Below are 16,057 nucleotides of genomic sequence, written 5' to 3'. Positions count from 1 at the left end.
GCCCGGCAGAGAGCTAAAAATCTCAGAAGCCCAGGCTGTAGTGGCATTCTCAGGTACTGCTATTGAAAGACTGATGAACAGAACAAGCCTAAGAGGATGCTAAAGCCAGAATATCACATGCACATTTTCATCACCATTATTTCCTCAGTACATAGCATCTACATTGCTTTAGATATTATATGGATTTGAACTTTAAAAAAGGAGTGAACATATACCAATTCCCCTCTCCCAGTCATCCTATAGTTAACTCAACCCAAATGGCCCTATCACCCACCTGGGCAGGAAAACACCCCTCAGGGAAAGTGTTAGTTTTCAGCTAGGTTTAAAAGTAATAGGAAGCCTGCCCATATGTAAGTGATGCAATTGTCTCTTTGGCCACTGCCAACTCTTACCCCTTGACAGTACTTCCTTTAGGTCTGTAATAAACTTCACCTCTCTTTTAAAATAAAATAAAAAGGGAAAGGTAAATAATATAGAAGAAATTTCTTGAGTATATTAAAGACACAGAGATATTTAGAGTCCTCAGCATCGTGGAAGGGCTGGAAGAGGAGGAGAGAAGGCAGTACAAATTGCTGATGAAACAATGGAGAAAAGAGTTCAATGTGTTTCCTGTCTGTTGTTACAGTACCTCAGGCCGAGCTTGATGAGCACCAGAACTTTGATTTTGTTATACTCCAACTGTGATAATTCGTATTTCTTGTCAACTGGAAAAGTTCTATATTCATGTTGGAGACAAACGATGAAATATATTCAGGAAGGTTTTTTTTTTTTTTTTTTTTTTTTTTTTTAGATCAGATAAATAGAGGCGAGAAGTCCTCTAAATGTTGCCACCATGCTACGGGCTGGGGTCTGGGATTGAATAAAAAGAACAAAGTCAACTGAGAGCTGAGCTTAAACTTTTGTGTCTCTCTGCTTACTCTCTGGAGATTCAAAGGGACCAACTCCATTAGGCTCCAGTAGCTATGTCTTCGCTGCCATGATAGACTACACTTTCATACTATGAACTAAAATAACCCCTTTGTTCCCAAGTCTTGTTGCAAGGTTTTAATTTGCTTTGTTTTGTGTTGTTTTGTTCTGTTTTTTTTTTTTGTTTTGGAATAACAAGACAAATACCTAATATACCACCAAATAAAAAACTTCTGGAGAACAAATACGCTTTTCAGATGCTCTGTCTTCACCACACTGCCAAGCACTTTGCTGGGCACATCTGTCCTGATTAATCATTTCTCTTTCGTAGTGCACAGGCTAGCGGAACTGGTCAATAATTATAGAGGGTACTTTAGAACAAATTGACAAACAAGACATAAATAAATCACCAAGAACAGATGGCATTCAACCAAATGTTTTCAAACAGCCAGAGGACACTGGAACTGCTGGCTAAAATGTTTAATCTTTCATTAGAATTGGACACTGCACCAAAACATTGGCACATTGCCATCTCATTTAAAAGAAAAAAGATTTGCAAAGTGACCTTGCGATTGATTTGATGCTTCAGAAGTTAAAAAAAAAAGCAAGTTATATATTGTACATATGTGTAATAAAAAAGCCCGTTTTATGATGCTTTCTAGAATGATAAAAAGGGCCAAGAAGTAGAGTTAACTTAACAAAATGATGTATACAAAGAGCATGAGACAAGAGAGAAACCACTGGGGGCAATTTATGTCAACTTTTTGTAAGTACTGGGAAAGTTCCGGGGCAACAAATTCACCAGATGAAAGAAAATGCTCACTCACTCATGAGGAGAAAGCCAACCTCAGCAGGGGGAGTGCAGCTGGAACTATTTTGCCTGTGCATGTGGCAATGCTGAAGGTTGTGAAGTATGGAGACTATCAGTCACAGTTAATATGTTTATAAGTGATCGTGAAGAACTTCAAAAACAAAGCAGCTTTCACCCATAAGACATGGGAGAGAAAGGGGAGTCTAATTAGGAGGCATGCTGAGCATAAGACACTCAGTACCTTTTGGTATGGAGAAATGACCTCAGCTAAGGTAAGGAATACACATTAGGAGTGGAATCTAGGCCACACCAGGTGCATCCTTACTTTCTGTAGAAGCACATTTTAATCAAGGAAGGTAAGCATCTGCATAATCCCTACAGATTATCATGTACCCTGTGTGCCCTGTCTCTCAGTATTGAAGCTCTTGTTTGAAGCAAAAACTATGATTTCCAAATGGAAATAAACAGACTAAATAGTTGTCCTCGTGTGACATTTTCTCTACTTGGATATACAGGACAATGATTTTGTAAGCTCCCTGATTTTTACCAATGCTATTGCATGTAAAATATTTATTTTAAAAAGAGGATTTTGGAAGAAATAGGGCAGAGAGTTATGTCACAATATGATTACATATCTCAGCACCAAAGAACACAGAAAGCTCTCAATTCCATTCTTGTATTTCTTTCAATAATGGCATGCATATATTCAATTTTGTTTTGGGGGGTGTTTTTATAATGTTATAAAAATAGATACTGCAGAAATAGGGGCTAGAAAGAAAGTCAGAATCAGGTAGGTCAGCTTCACTGTGACTTATTAGTAAGAATAAACATGTACCCGTGGCTCAGTGACTCAGGGTCTTTAAACTTCTCATCTCTCTTGTTGTAGCTAGAAAAAAAGCAAATCAAATTCAGTAACCTTGAAGGAGCACACAGCTCTCTACTAAAGTGCCTTGAAGAGCTGATGTAGTAGGAACAGCACATCACACAAGAGACTCCAAATGTCTCAATCAGTCATATTTACCCATTTAACTAGTCAAATCCACCTCTGCAGGACATTTGATGATTTTTCTTTTTTCTTTATTTCTAAAATGTATTCAATATATTTTGATCATATTATTTTCCCTCACCAACTCCCAAATTCTCTACACCTCTCTATCCACCCAATTTTATGATCTCTCTCTCTCTCTCTCTCTCTCTCTCTCTCTCTCTCTCTCTCTCTCTCTCTCTCTCTCTCTCTCTCACACACACACACACACACACACACACACACACACACACACACACACACACACCTTCCCCACTCTCTCTCAATATAATTCTTTTTAAAAATTCAAGGAAAAGAAAACTAACAAAATAAAAACAATACCAAAACAAAATAAAATGTCCACAAAAAGCCATGGAGTGTGTTCTGTGTTGGCCAACTACTCCTGGACACAGAGCCTGCTTTGGAGTGTGGTTGTTAAATTTAGTGATTCTCCATTGAAGAAAACTGATTTCCCCTTTCCCAGGAAATATCAACTGCACCAGCTTCTTGTTTAAAGGTAGGACTTTGTGTCTACTCTCTCTTCTCAGTGTTGGGATTTTAGCTGAACTTAATTTTTAGGTCTTGTGTATTCTGTCAGAATCTCTGTGAGTTCATAAGTTTATTGATCCTGGTGTGGCTGATACATGCTGTTTTCTTGGAGTGGTCCATCACCTCTGACTCTTAGAAGTTTTCCAGCTCCTCTTCTGCATAGATCCCTATGCCTGAGCTCTGAGGGATGGTGTTTGATAAAGAGATCCCATTTAGGGCTAATGGCTAAAAAGACACTTATTCTGTGAACATCGTCTCATTGTGATCTCTTTGTTAATTACCATCTACTATAAGAAGAAACTTCTCTGGTAAAGGTTGAGTGATGCTCTGATATATGGGTATAGTGACATCATTAGGAGTCATTTTTATTGCTGTGTTTCTTAGCAGAATAATAATAATAAGCTTCCCCCTATTCCTAAGACACAGTCAGTCTTAGGCTCTTGGTAACATCATTAGTGTGAGGTAGGGGGAAAATAAAAAGATAAAGGGGGGAAATAGGATAGCTTTACATGGAGAGGAAGGTAGGAGGGCAGGGTAAAGAAGGAAATATAGGGAAGGACAACTAACACTAAAAGCATTTTGAAAAGTTATATTATAAATCTACTACTATCAAAGCTTCTTAAAATGTATATGCATAGTACAGTAAATTAAATGGAGTTACCACAGAGAAGAGAATGTCTCAACTAGAATTTTATGTCACCAAGTAAAAGCTCCAGTGCCAGGAATGGGTTGCATCCTGTTAAGTCAACTGTCAAAGGGGTTTCACAAATTCCCACAAACATTGCAGGCTACTGATAAGACTATTGATTATTCTCCACAACCTTATTTTAAGAGTCTATTGTTGAAGATACCATATAGTTTTATCAAAAGACATGAAGAAATCCAGATAATGCCCAATTATAAGCTTTACCTCAACTTAATAGCATTCATGGTGCTGGGTACTTTGTATGTTACCAGAAAAGAAAAGCAAACAACAGTATCACCCAACCACAAACTCTGTGACCATCAACAATGACCTACCTTCCCATATTGCCTTCTTTACCCTGCCCTCTTATCCTCCTTCACATGTAAAGCTATGCTATTTTCCCCTTTATCTCTTCATTTCCCGCACACTGCACACTGCTGATGTGAGCAAGAACCTAAGACTGGATGTGTCATGGTTATATTATACTGGTATAATAGGGACATAAATGTTATAGGAGTAACTAACCACATTTTTGTTAGCTGTAAGTTTCACTTCATTCTATGAGTTGCTGATTTTTAACTCTGTAAATCAGTCCTTTTTTGTGACAACTTCCTGCCCCCTGATAAAGTCTTTTCTTTCACAATTTTTGGCATCATTTCTCAGATATTTCAGTCATAACTATTCTTTGCTCTCTTGAATTATTTCCCCTAGGAAGAGAGATAGAAGAGATCTATCTCAAACTCGAGATAACTCCCACCATCGAATCAGCTCAGACAAGTCTAGAAGGTAGACAGAGAAACATGAGCTATCAGCTCTCAGAAGAGAGCCACGTATTACTTTTCTTCTTTGCTGTTTGTCACTGTCACATATATTTTCCCAAAGCATTTTTATGTAAATATATTTTTTAAAACTATAGTATCAAAATGTCCTGCTTCACATCCCAATGTCCTTAATGCACACTGCATTCTAGCCAACTACTTTAAATTATTACCTCTGAGCATCAGTTCCATTTTTATGGGTCCTGCCAAGTCACAGTCATTGTAACCACTAGATCCTCATTTATTTATTCATTCATCCTTTGAACAGATACATACTGAGGGGCTATGATTGCCATAGATCTAAAAAGAGGAGTTGAAACTAAGGAAGATATTAATCTAACAGAACTTTTTTTTACATTAAACTTGGGGACAATAAAAAAGGTAAAAGGCATAATTTATGGTACTTAGCACAGAATGCAAAATATGAGACATTTAAAGATCACTGTCCTAGAAAAAAATGGTGTTTTTTTTTTTACTCTTACCCATCCCTAATTAATTAAAAATTACTTATTGAGTTTTCACTGGAATAAGCAATCTACTAGAAAGTATGAAAGGTTGCAAAGATCAATTACACACAAGCCTTGTTATTTAGCATCCCATAACTATAACAAAATTCCAAGATCATCAAATTGTAAAGAATAAGGGCACATTTTTGCTGACAGTTACAGAGACTTCCATCCACGATTGGTGTTCTCACTGCTTTAGGCCTGTATGAAATGGCACATCAGGACAGGAAATCCTATAGAGGGAAGCATTCATCTCACAGTTAGGAATCAGCAAAACAAGAGGACACATTGGAGGTTCAGTCTCCACCATGGTCAAGTCCACAGTGATCTAACCACTTCTACTAAGCCCCACATCTCAAAGGTTCTTACCATCTCTCTTAATATAGAACAGATAGCATCTTCAAGGAGCCTTCAGGATTTCACATAACAAAAGAGAATGACATGAAAGAAATATGTCTACAGTACAAAGGCATAAAGTGATAAATACTGTAAGTAAAGAACAAACGCACTAGTTTTAAAGTGAGGTGATATAGAAAGCATTTCCATCAGTGTGGATAAGAAAATATTGTCCACAAGATTAACTGGGTATTTATGCTACTTAATGCTATCAATATATACATTGATATATATATGGGATATATATTGATATATCAATATATGTGCATGTATGTATATACATACATGCACATATATAGATAGATCAACACACATGTGAATATATATATACCATAAACATTACTAAAAGATTTTAAATGTCAGAAAGCAAAATGACTCAAAAATTAAGGGTGAGTAGTGTCTTGCAGACAACCTGAGTTTGGTTACCAGTATCTATATTAGGGGATTCTCAATTGCCTGTTACTCTAGGTTCTGAGTATCCAATACCCTTATTATGATTTCCTTGGTAAATATGAATAACTTCCTCAGTGAGGTTAAGCATAATGCTTCAAACAACATCTGTGCATGCAAAACTATCCATTCCCGTAGGAAAAAAAAATGAAATACCATAGTAGAAAATCTCCAAATTCTAATAAAAAAGCTGATTATCACAATTAAAATTTTCACTCCATTCTAAACATATGAGTGATATTAAAGACTGAATATTTTAATTATCTAATTTTAAATATCCCGCCCAGAGTGAGGTGTCAGGAGTTTTAATGTGTGGATTAAGAGACTATGAACCATGTGGCATAGAATAGACAGAAGTTGAACTAAGATATGTATCCCCCCAAAACATATATATATATGTATATATATATATATATATATATATATATATATATATATATCATCATCCACATTTCCTATGAATGTCACCTTCATTGGAAATTGTGGGAGCCCAACTGGGAGATGGGCTCCCACATTTTACAACAGGGTACTCTTGAGGAGTGAGGGATAAGAGATTTAGATAGAAGGATAGAGGGGAGAGAAACAGATCTACACTCTGAAAACTAGTTTAACTGAAATTAAACCAACCCATTTCTGTTCTTGACCCATCCTGGGATCTTAGTGTTTTGTTTAATGGACTCTTATTAATAACAAAATATCATGCTTTTGCAAATCCTACGTATCACTTATTTAAAAAAATATTTAATTTTATCAGCAGCAACTCTAAAATATATTATTCTCATGAGCAGTTTCTTGGTTGCAAGAAAAATTCTTTCAAGTGAGTTTATGTAGAAAAAAAAATTCTTAGAAGGACATAATCAGTGGTCCGACTGACATCTCAGGGTAGGATTTTGTAATGGACTGTGTGTTCCTTTACAAAATTCACATGCTGGATATCTATGATCAATGCTTCAAAAATGTGACTGTGTTGACACAGGGTCTTTGCATATGCATGAAGTAAAGATGAGGTCATTAGGGTGAATCACACAATGCAACAGACTGTTATCATGGAAGAAGATTCAGATCTGTCTTATAAAGCAGAAAGACCATACAAATATGAACATACAGAGAAGACACAGCCATCTAGTACAAGTCAAGGAGGAAAAATTGGGACAAATTTGACACATCCCTCAGAATAATCTTACTTGGTCAACCCTTTATATTAGGCTGCTAGCTTCTAGCACCATGAGAAAGCACATTGCTGTTTTCAAGCCACCCAAGGAAACCATTTGGCTTTGGTTGCTGCTCCGACTACTTCTTTCAATTGACACGTTAGTTCTTATATATGACCAGGTATTGATATAAGAGATTTACACATGAACACTTAATTCAACAACTATCCCTTATGGTGATGATCCTTCTTGTTCACAGACAAGGCAGAAGAGGAAATAAATGTTTCATAACTTGTTCGTGAGCACTACTGGTAAAGAAGTCATCCTCTTTTGCAGCTCACAGTCTCAACATCAGCAGACATGGAAATCCACATGCAGCACTGGTTACAGGGTTTAAAACTCAGAAGCTAAACAGTGTTTTTCCAGATCTATTACCTCTTCTCCCTGCAGCTGTGCAGCTGTGAGATGCTCTTTTTCAATAGAGGCTCCTCCAATAGTCCTTTGTCCAGTTAACCTGTCACTCAAAATCTGTATTTCTTACTGCAAGTGGCAGAATGGAGAAAAGTCACATCCTTTTCCCACTGTCATCTTCCCTGGTTGGTTTATGTGGATTTTATTTTTTTTCTTCTCACCACATACCACGTACTTTAAAACCTTCAATGTCTGGAGGTTAATTTATATTCTCTTTCAGGCTAAGGGGAGTAGCCATTCCTTACCATACACTGATTATTTTCTCCTCTTTTCTTTTTCCAGATTGAAAATGTTAACTGGGTTTACTTCAAAACCCATGCATTATTAAGTTCTCCCTTGCACTTAACACTGCACTGGATGCTGGGCAAGACGAAGGAAATCTGCTTCCTTTGCCTTCCTAGGAACTATAAATATATGTGGAAGTCAGATCTGTATCTTCAGTCTGAAAAAAAAAATGTCTTTCCAGGTGGGGGCAAAGAGATTCATCTGTGCACTGAAAGGTCAAAAAGACAGTCTATCACAGCTCCACATTGTAAGGAAGATCATTGCTTTCCATTTTAAATGCAAGCTAAACTCGATTGACACAGAGTTGTTTGGAAATGAGAATGTGCCCTTTCCTGTTTATTCCACAGGCAGCAGTTTTATGAGTCTGCTATAACACTATATTTTTGCAAGGGACAATTATGACCATAAAGGGAATTGTGTGGTAAAAACTATAGGATCTGCCATTAGGCAAGAAGATGACCTTTTTATTCATCTGGCTTGCCAAATTCGAGCAGGTTCTTAGCATTTGGAAAAGATTTATGGTCACTAAAGGAAGCCTGCAAACCATAGAGTGGAAGTCTTTATTTCCTTAAAAAAAAATCTATATGCAAACAGTGACGGCTTGTGATTCATGCTGTTGCAAGGTCTCCCCATTCAGTAGTGCTTTGTGCTGCCCATCAAGGCTCAGGTTTTCTTCTACTCTATGCCCATGTGGCGCCCCTCCACTTAAGATTTTTTTTGCTCCTTAGTCCCTCAGGAGTACATCTGCTTAGCAATAGTCTACACAAACACCAGGGACAGTTACATTTATAAGGAGGAGAAGGTTACAGGAGGAACTTCAACTTCCAAAGTTTTCAAATGCCCTCATCAAGAGGTTCATGAGATACAGCATAAACAGTCCACTAGTGACCCATCCATACTGCCATAACCTACATTCCTCACATAATTCTTTGAGGATTAATTTTATGTCCTGAATCATGGTCCCTTCACTTAGCATCACCCATTCAGATTGGCCTTCTGATCCCTTCCCATGATCTTGAACTCTCCTCCTTACCTTATTTTATCACAGTTCCCACTACATCTCTTCCTGTGCTTCATCATTTTTTTTATGGTTAGAATCAGTTCTTAAACTCAGATTCAGGCATCTATCCCCTGTAGTTAAGTGGATTGGATATATGGGACTAAGACTCCAAAACACTTGGATTTATGGGGCACTCCAGTTTTTTTCAATTCTTGATTTTGACATCAGTCAAACTTAAAGTTCATTGTCATTCATAATAGTGTCACACACATTTAAATTCATGACCTCCAATGACATGTGGTCTTGGAAGTTTTCAAACAACCTATATTTTCTTGGTCAGTTTACGTCCCCATGAAACTCAACAATTATTCCTCCTTTAAAACCCCTCTAGAATAATTATGTCTTTCAATATTTGTAGGCAGAGTTTCTCTGTGTTTCAGCAGCTGCTTCCCAAATAAACACTCAGAGGCTTAATATTAATTATAAATGCTCAGCCAAAAGCTCAGGCTTATTACTAACTGGCTCTGACAACTTAAATTAACCCATATTTATCTAAGTTCTACCACTCGGCTCATGGCTTGTTACCTCATTTTGTACATGTCCTGTTTCCTCTGTGTCTGGCTGGCAGCTCCTGAGACTCTGCCCTTCTTCTTCCTGGCATTCTCCTAGGCTGGTTTTCCTGCCCAATCTCTTCCTGCCCAGCTATAGGCCAGTTGGCTCTTTATTAACCAATAAGAGTAATACATATTTATAGTGGACAAAGATTGTTCCATAGTAAATATCTCCATTCCTATATTACAGTTTCCTATTTTACTATAAAAAATATAAGCATTAAAAGAAATGCTTTCACATGCTTCCACCACTATGCATTCTAATCCCCCTGTATCTGAGCCTTTATATGCTCTCTTTTACCTTGTCATAATGGATGAGCTAACTGTGTCTCCTGCCTAAAGATATTCATATTTTTGAGGACTGGGTTAGTTTCACTTTACCTATGAAGATGTTGCTCCCGGTATGGTGGTGGTTTACCTATTAAAAATGTTACTCCCCTTTCTAAAAAAAGAATATAAATGAACCTAATGATTCTCTCCTCACTAAAAATGAATCACTTAACTTCAGAACTTCCCATCTTAAAATAATTATGGACTCAGTGTTGTACAATTTTACAAATCTGTTCACTTTTTGGGCTTTTTAATAAAAAGCAAAAGTTCCTCCCAGGAGCAACTTAAGTCCTTTCTGTCACCCTTAAACTCAGTCAAGTTTCTGTCTCCAATACACCATAAAAACTTTGATAGCTATTATTGTATCTACTGAGTAATTATTAGTTGTCCTCAGGTTCAGCCCATTGACAGACAGCATTAAATTAAGTTAATCACTCCCTCCATGGAGAATTTTTTTTATTAAAGTCCCAGGATATAATAGTCTTAGTTTTCCCCTAGTTCTTTTCTATTTTTTCAGTCTCTTTTGTCAATTTTTTTCTTCTCTATGATCTTTACATTTTTATATAAAAATATATTTTACTTTTTAAGAAATATGAGGTCAGCAGGAAAACTGATGATAAAGGACAGGAATTTGTGGTCAGCCCACTGCCTCCACACAAGAATAACTCCTTTGTGATCCACCCATTGCACCTTAGAGATACATTTGTTAATGTTGATGAAGCTACATTGAAACACCATAGCCACACAAAGTGCATGCATTATATTGAGATTCACTCAGTAACATATCTGCTACTTAAATGTCACATCCAATAGGTCAGTTGCCTTAAAAAATCTCTGTTCACTATATCTATTCTTTCCACCCATTTCAGAGTCCTGGAGCCATTGACCTTTTCCTTTATCCATCATGATCATTAGAGCAAATGTTGGGTGTAGATTCAGTTTTGTTAGATGCTGACTAAATTTTTCCAAAGTCTCTGCACCATTTTTCCCTCTCTTTAGCAGGAATAAAAGACTACTGTAAGAGGACCTTAGAATCTAGCACAAATTACATCATGTTAGAGGAACCATTATGACCTTAAAACCCAACACATATGACCCCAATACCTGCCAAAATGAGAACACTTCAAGGAGGGTGTTGTGGACAGATTTGACATCTGTTTCCAGCCCAGAAAGCTTCAGACCTTCTGTGAAATCTTTTGGAGTCAGGTGACCCAGTGAAGGATGACCACAAAACAGTTCAAGCCATCCGGAATGTGGTAACCAGAGACCCAAACTACCCCCACCTGTGAGCCTATGTTGGTCAATGGCTTTCTCTAGTGCACACCTAGCCCTTTGGCTTAAAACTTACACTCTCTTGTTGGGGACCAGAATCATCTTGGTTTGACCAAAATGTACAGAAAAACCGAAACTTTTCCCTGTTCCCTCAGTTCTACCAGAAGAGAGTGACTGCCTCCACCCATGTGCCCCAGAATAGCCTTTGTCCATGCCTGGAGCGGGGGAAATGGTTCCCCTGACTGTGTTCTGAGTGGAAGACGGAGTCTCTTCTCTCTCAGGCCCTGTCTCCTCTCCACACACACGAGTGGCTCCAGCTATAGGGGTTCTGGGAGGAATTTCCTTATACCGGAAACAGCTCCCATCCTCTCACTACGAGAGGTGCCCCTGGTGGTCTTAAGACCCAAAGATTCTTCCTCTACCTTTCTTTTGGGTTTATATCTCATTTTCAACCATTGATCTCTATTATTGGGAAAGCCCTACCACTCTCAAAAACTCCCCAGACTCTCATTAATCTCCTCATAACTGCCTTTTACACGTACCAGATAACTTGGGATGGCCTGACACTAGCTCCAAAGGGACAAAATCTGGCTTGAGAGAAGGAAAGCCACCCTTGGACCAAGAGGACAATTACTTGAGGACAATGCAGCCAAACAGAGAACATTTTCCCATCTTCCCCACCTGACTGCGACTCCAACACTGACAAGGGTAAAGGAGTCTCAACAAGTTTCGGTCTTTTAGGAGGACTGAAAGCAGCTGCTGGAAAACCTACCAACCTAGCTAAGGTGAGTGACGCTTTACAAGGACCCCAGTAATCACCCATTGGGTGCCTGGAGTGCCTCTGTGATGCTTAACAGGCGTTCACTAACATAAATCATAAACCCCACTTCCAATCCTGACACCTTTAAATGGGACCAATATAAGCTTGCCCTTGGAGACCTCCAGGGAAAGAATACCTCTTTAATGTCACCAAGATACCCAATAGGTAGTTCCCCTTATGAAGATTCCTATAGCAACACACAGACACATAGCCAGTAAACTCCAGGGAGGGCAGTTTGGCATATTTCCAGGCCTGAGAGATTGACTGGCTTGTTTGTACTAAAGGCTTAACCAAGTGTGCATCCTGTGAATTGTTTGCACTTCCAAAGACCTCATTCCTTTAAGTCCCCATGTACGTCATTTTACTATAATTGTTCATCTATAGTGGGGAAGAGGGCAGGGCCCACCTAAATCTAGATTCTGGGCTTCCCCCTGCACAGCAAGCCATCCTGCTTCTCACTTACTTGATGGTGGAGGCAGGCATCACAGTCTCTGCTGCAGTTAGAACTTCAGCCCTAATTGTGGGGGATAAAAATTTTAAAGAACTCAGTGCTCAAATAGACCTAGACCTAGGCCATCTGGATAATTCTATTCCCCATATGGAAGCCTAGATAGACTCCTTAGAGGAAGTTGTTCTTCAGAAACACAGAGGACTGGACTTCCTCTTCATGAAATACGAAGTCTGTATGGCAGTGAGAGAAACATGTTACTTCTACTCCAACTAGTCCAGGGAAATTAGAAGAAAAGTTTAGCAATTATCAGAAATAACCTTAAGGACAGAGAAAAGAGACACCAGGAATCTTACAACTGGTATCAGTTCTTAGTCTCCTGCTGCCACTGGCTAACTACTCTACTTACAGCCATTGATGAGTCATTAATTCTTTTGCTCCTAGCCCTCAGTGAAGGACCCTGTTTGCTCAACTGCCCATTAGCAATGTAAAACAGATAATGGATTTCCTTACAGCGCTGGGGGGATGATACAAGTCCTGGAATAACATGAGTCCAAGATTTGCTTGTAGAGTCAGTGGAAAATGTTACAGGCCCTAGAACTTAGCACATCTGATGTCATGTTAGAGGCACCATTCTAACCTTAAAACCCAGCATAAGTGCTCCCCACCCCCTGCCAAAACAGGAACAAGGACCTAATCCATGCAAGACCTACTGCATAGTTCCAGTAAAGTCCCTAAATGTCCTAACCGTGCTTTTCCGCTTCTGTTGTTCTGTTTCTTGCTAACTGAAGTGTGTCAACCAGGTTGTGGCTTCTGTGCATTAAAGACAAAGGGCTGTAAGGCTCAGCACTGCATGATTCAGGCAAGTTTAATTTTAATAAAAATTAAACTTTTTACCTATCTTTTTAATGCACAGGTTATATATTTGGCATTGAATTGAAAGTGTCTGTACACTCAAGCTGACTTAGGGACTTAACTGTGTCATCCTTACTTGGACTTTAATAACCCAGTCTCAGAATTTTGATTTCTAATACTTCCTTCTCAACTCACAGATTTCTTTGTCACAGAGACATTTTTAATCATATTTCTTAATCAAAAGTTATTTCTTTTAAAATTAGGTATTTTTCTTTTTTAATTTTTTATTTATTTTACATACCAACCACAGTTTCCCCTCCCACTCTTCTTCCTACTTCCCATCTACTCCCCCCCCCCATTTATTCCCCTATCCCCTCCTCCAAAAGGGTAAGGCCTCCCATGGGGAGTCAACAAAGCCTAATACCTTCAGTTGAGACAGGACCAAGGCCCTCCCCACTGTATCAAGGCTGAGCAAGGCATGCCACCATAGGGAATGTGCTCCAAAAAGCCAGCTTATGCACCAGGGATAGATCCTGGTCCCACTGTCAGGGGCCCCTCAAACAGATCAAACTACACAACTGTCTTACACATGCAGAAGGTCTAGTTTGGTCCCATGCAGGCTCCACAGTCTAGAGTTCAGTCTAGAGTTCAAGAGTTTAAGAGTTCCATCAAGCTTGGTTCAGTTATCTCTGTAGATTTCCCCATCATGATCTTGACCTCCCTTGCTCATATAATCCCTCTTTCTTCTCTTCAACTGCACTCCTGGAGCTAGGCCTGATGCATGTCTGTGAATCTCTGCATCTGCTTCCATCAGTTGCTGGAGAAATGTTCTATGATGACAATTAGGGTAGTCACTAATCTGATTACAGAGGAAGGCCAGTTCAGGCAACCCCTCCACTATTGCTAGCAGTTTTAGCTGGGGTCATCCACGTGGATTCCTGGGAATTTCCCTAGCACCAGGTTTCTCCCTAACCCCATAATATCTCCCTCTATCAAGATATTGCTTTCATTGCTCTCCTTCCCCGTCCCTCCCCCAGCTTGACCATCCCTTTCCCTCATGTTCTCACCCCCTATCACCTCCCCCTACGGTCTCCCACCCTTAGTTTACCCAGGAGATCTCATCTATTTCCCCTTCCCAAGATGATCCATGTGTCTCCCTTAAGGTCCTCCTTGTTGCCTAGCTTCTATGGAGCTGTGGATTGCAGTCTGGTTATCCTTTGCTTCACATCTAGTATCGATTTATGAGTGAGTACAAACCACGTTTATCTTTCTGGGTCTGGGTTACCTCACTCGGGGTGATTTTTTTCTAGTTCCATCCATTTGCCTGCAAATTTCATGATGTAATATTTTCTACAGCTGAGTAATACTCTATTGTGTATCTGTACCACATTTTCTTTATCCATTCTTCGTTTTTAGGGACATCTAGGTTTTTTCCAGGTTCTGGCTATTACAAATAATGCTGCTTCAAACATAGTTGAGCAAGTGTCCTTGTAGTATGATTGAATATCCTTTGGGTATACGCCCAAGAGTAGCATCATTGATTCCCAGTTTTCTGAGAAGTCGCCATACTGATTTCCAAAGTGGCCATACAAGTTTGCACTTCCAGCAGCAGTGGAGAAGTGTTCCCTTTGCTCCACATCCTCTCCAACATACATTGTCATCAGTGTTTTTTTTTTTAATCATAGCCATTCTGATGGTGTAAGATGGTATCTCAGAGTCATTTTGATTTGTGTTTCCCTGATGACTAAGGATGTTCAGCAGTTCCTTAAATATCTTTTGGTCATTTGAGATTCTTCTGTTGAGAATTCTCTGTTTAGATCTGTACCCTATTTTTAAATTGAATTATTGGTATTTTGATGTCTAGTATCTTGAGTTCTTTATATATTTTGGAGATCAGCCTTCTGTCAGAAGTGGGGTTGGTGAAGATCTTTTCCCATTCTGTAGGCTGTCATTTTATCTTATTTACCATGTCCTTTGCCTTAGAGAAGCTTCTCAGTTTCAGGAAGTCCTTTGTTGATTGTTGCTCTTAGTGTCTGTGCTACTGGTGTTATATTTAGGAAGTGGTCTGCTGTGCCAACGCGTTCAAGGCTACTTCCCACTTTCTCTTCTATCAGGTTAAGTGTAACTGGATTTATGTGGAGATCTTTGATCCACTTGGACTTGAGTTTTGCTCATGGTGACAGATATGGATCTGTTTAAAGTCTTCTACATGTTGACATCCAGTTATGCCAGTACCATTTGTTGAAGATGCTTTCTTTTTTCCATTGTACAATTTTGGCTTCTTTGTCAAAAAACAGGTACTCATAGGTATATGGATTAATGTCAAGATCTTCAATTCGATTCCATCAGTTCCCATGTCTATTTTTATGCCAATACCAACCTGATATTTTTTTCATAAAATAAGCACTTTGCATTGGCTGTTTTCTCTTCCTAGTATCTCTTCCTTCTTTTATTTATATGAATGTTTCCTTTCCTATTAAATTTCAGTTCATATATCACTTTCTCAAATAGCTGTTTTAAGTCTATCCAAAAGAAATTAGGTAAGTGCTCAATGACTACTTTATAATCTTACTTTAGTTTCACTTTGATCTACTACTTTCTAATATACAGGTCAGTGGTATTTCTAGTATTCCTATTGCACTAAATTTCACCCTATACTAAAATTACAA

The sequence above is a fragment of the Peromyscus eremicus genome, chromosome 6 (genome assembly GCF_949786415.1).
Source record: "Peromyscus eremicus chromosome 6, PerEre_H2_v1, whole genome shotgun sequence".
Taxonomy (NCBI): Eukaryota; Metazoa; Chordata; class Mammalia; order Rodentia; family Cricetidae; genus Peromyscus; species Peromyscus eremicus.
Note: the sequence above shows the minus strand (reverse complement) of the source record.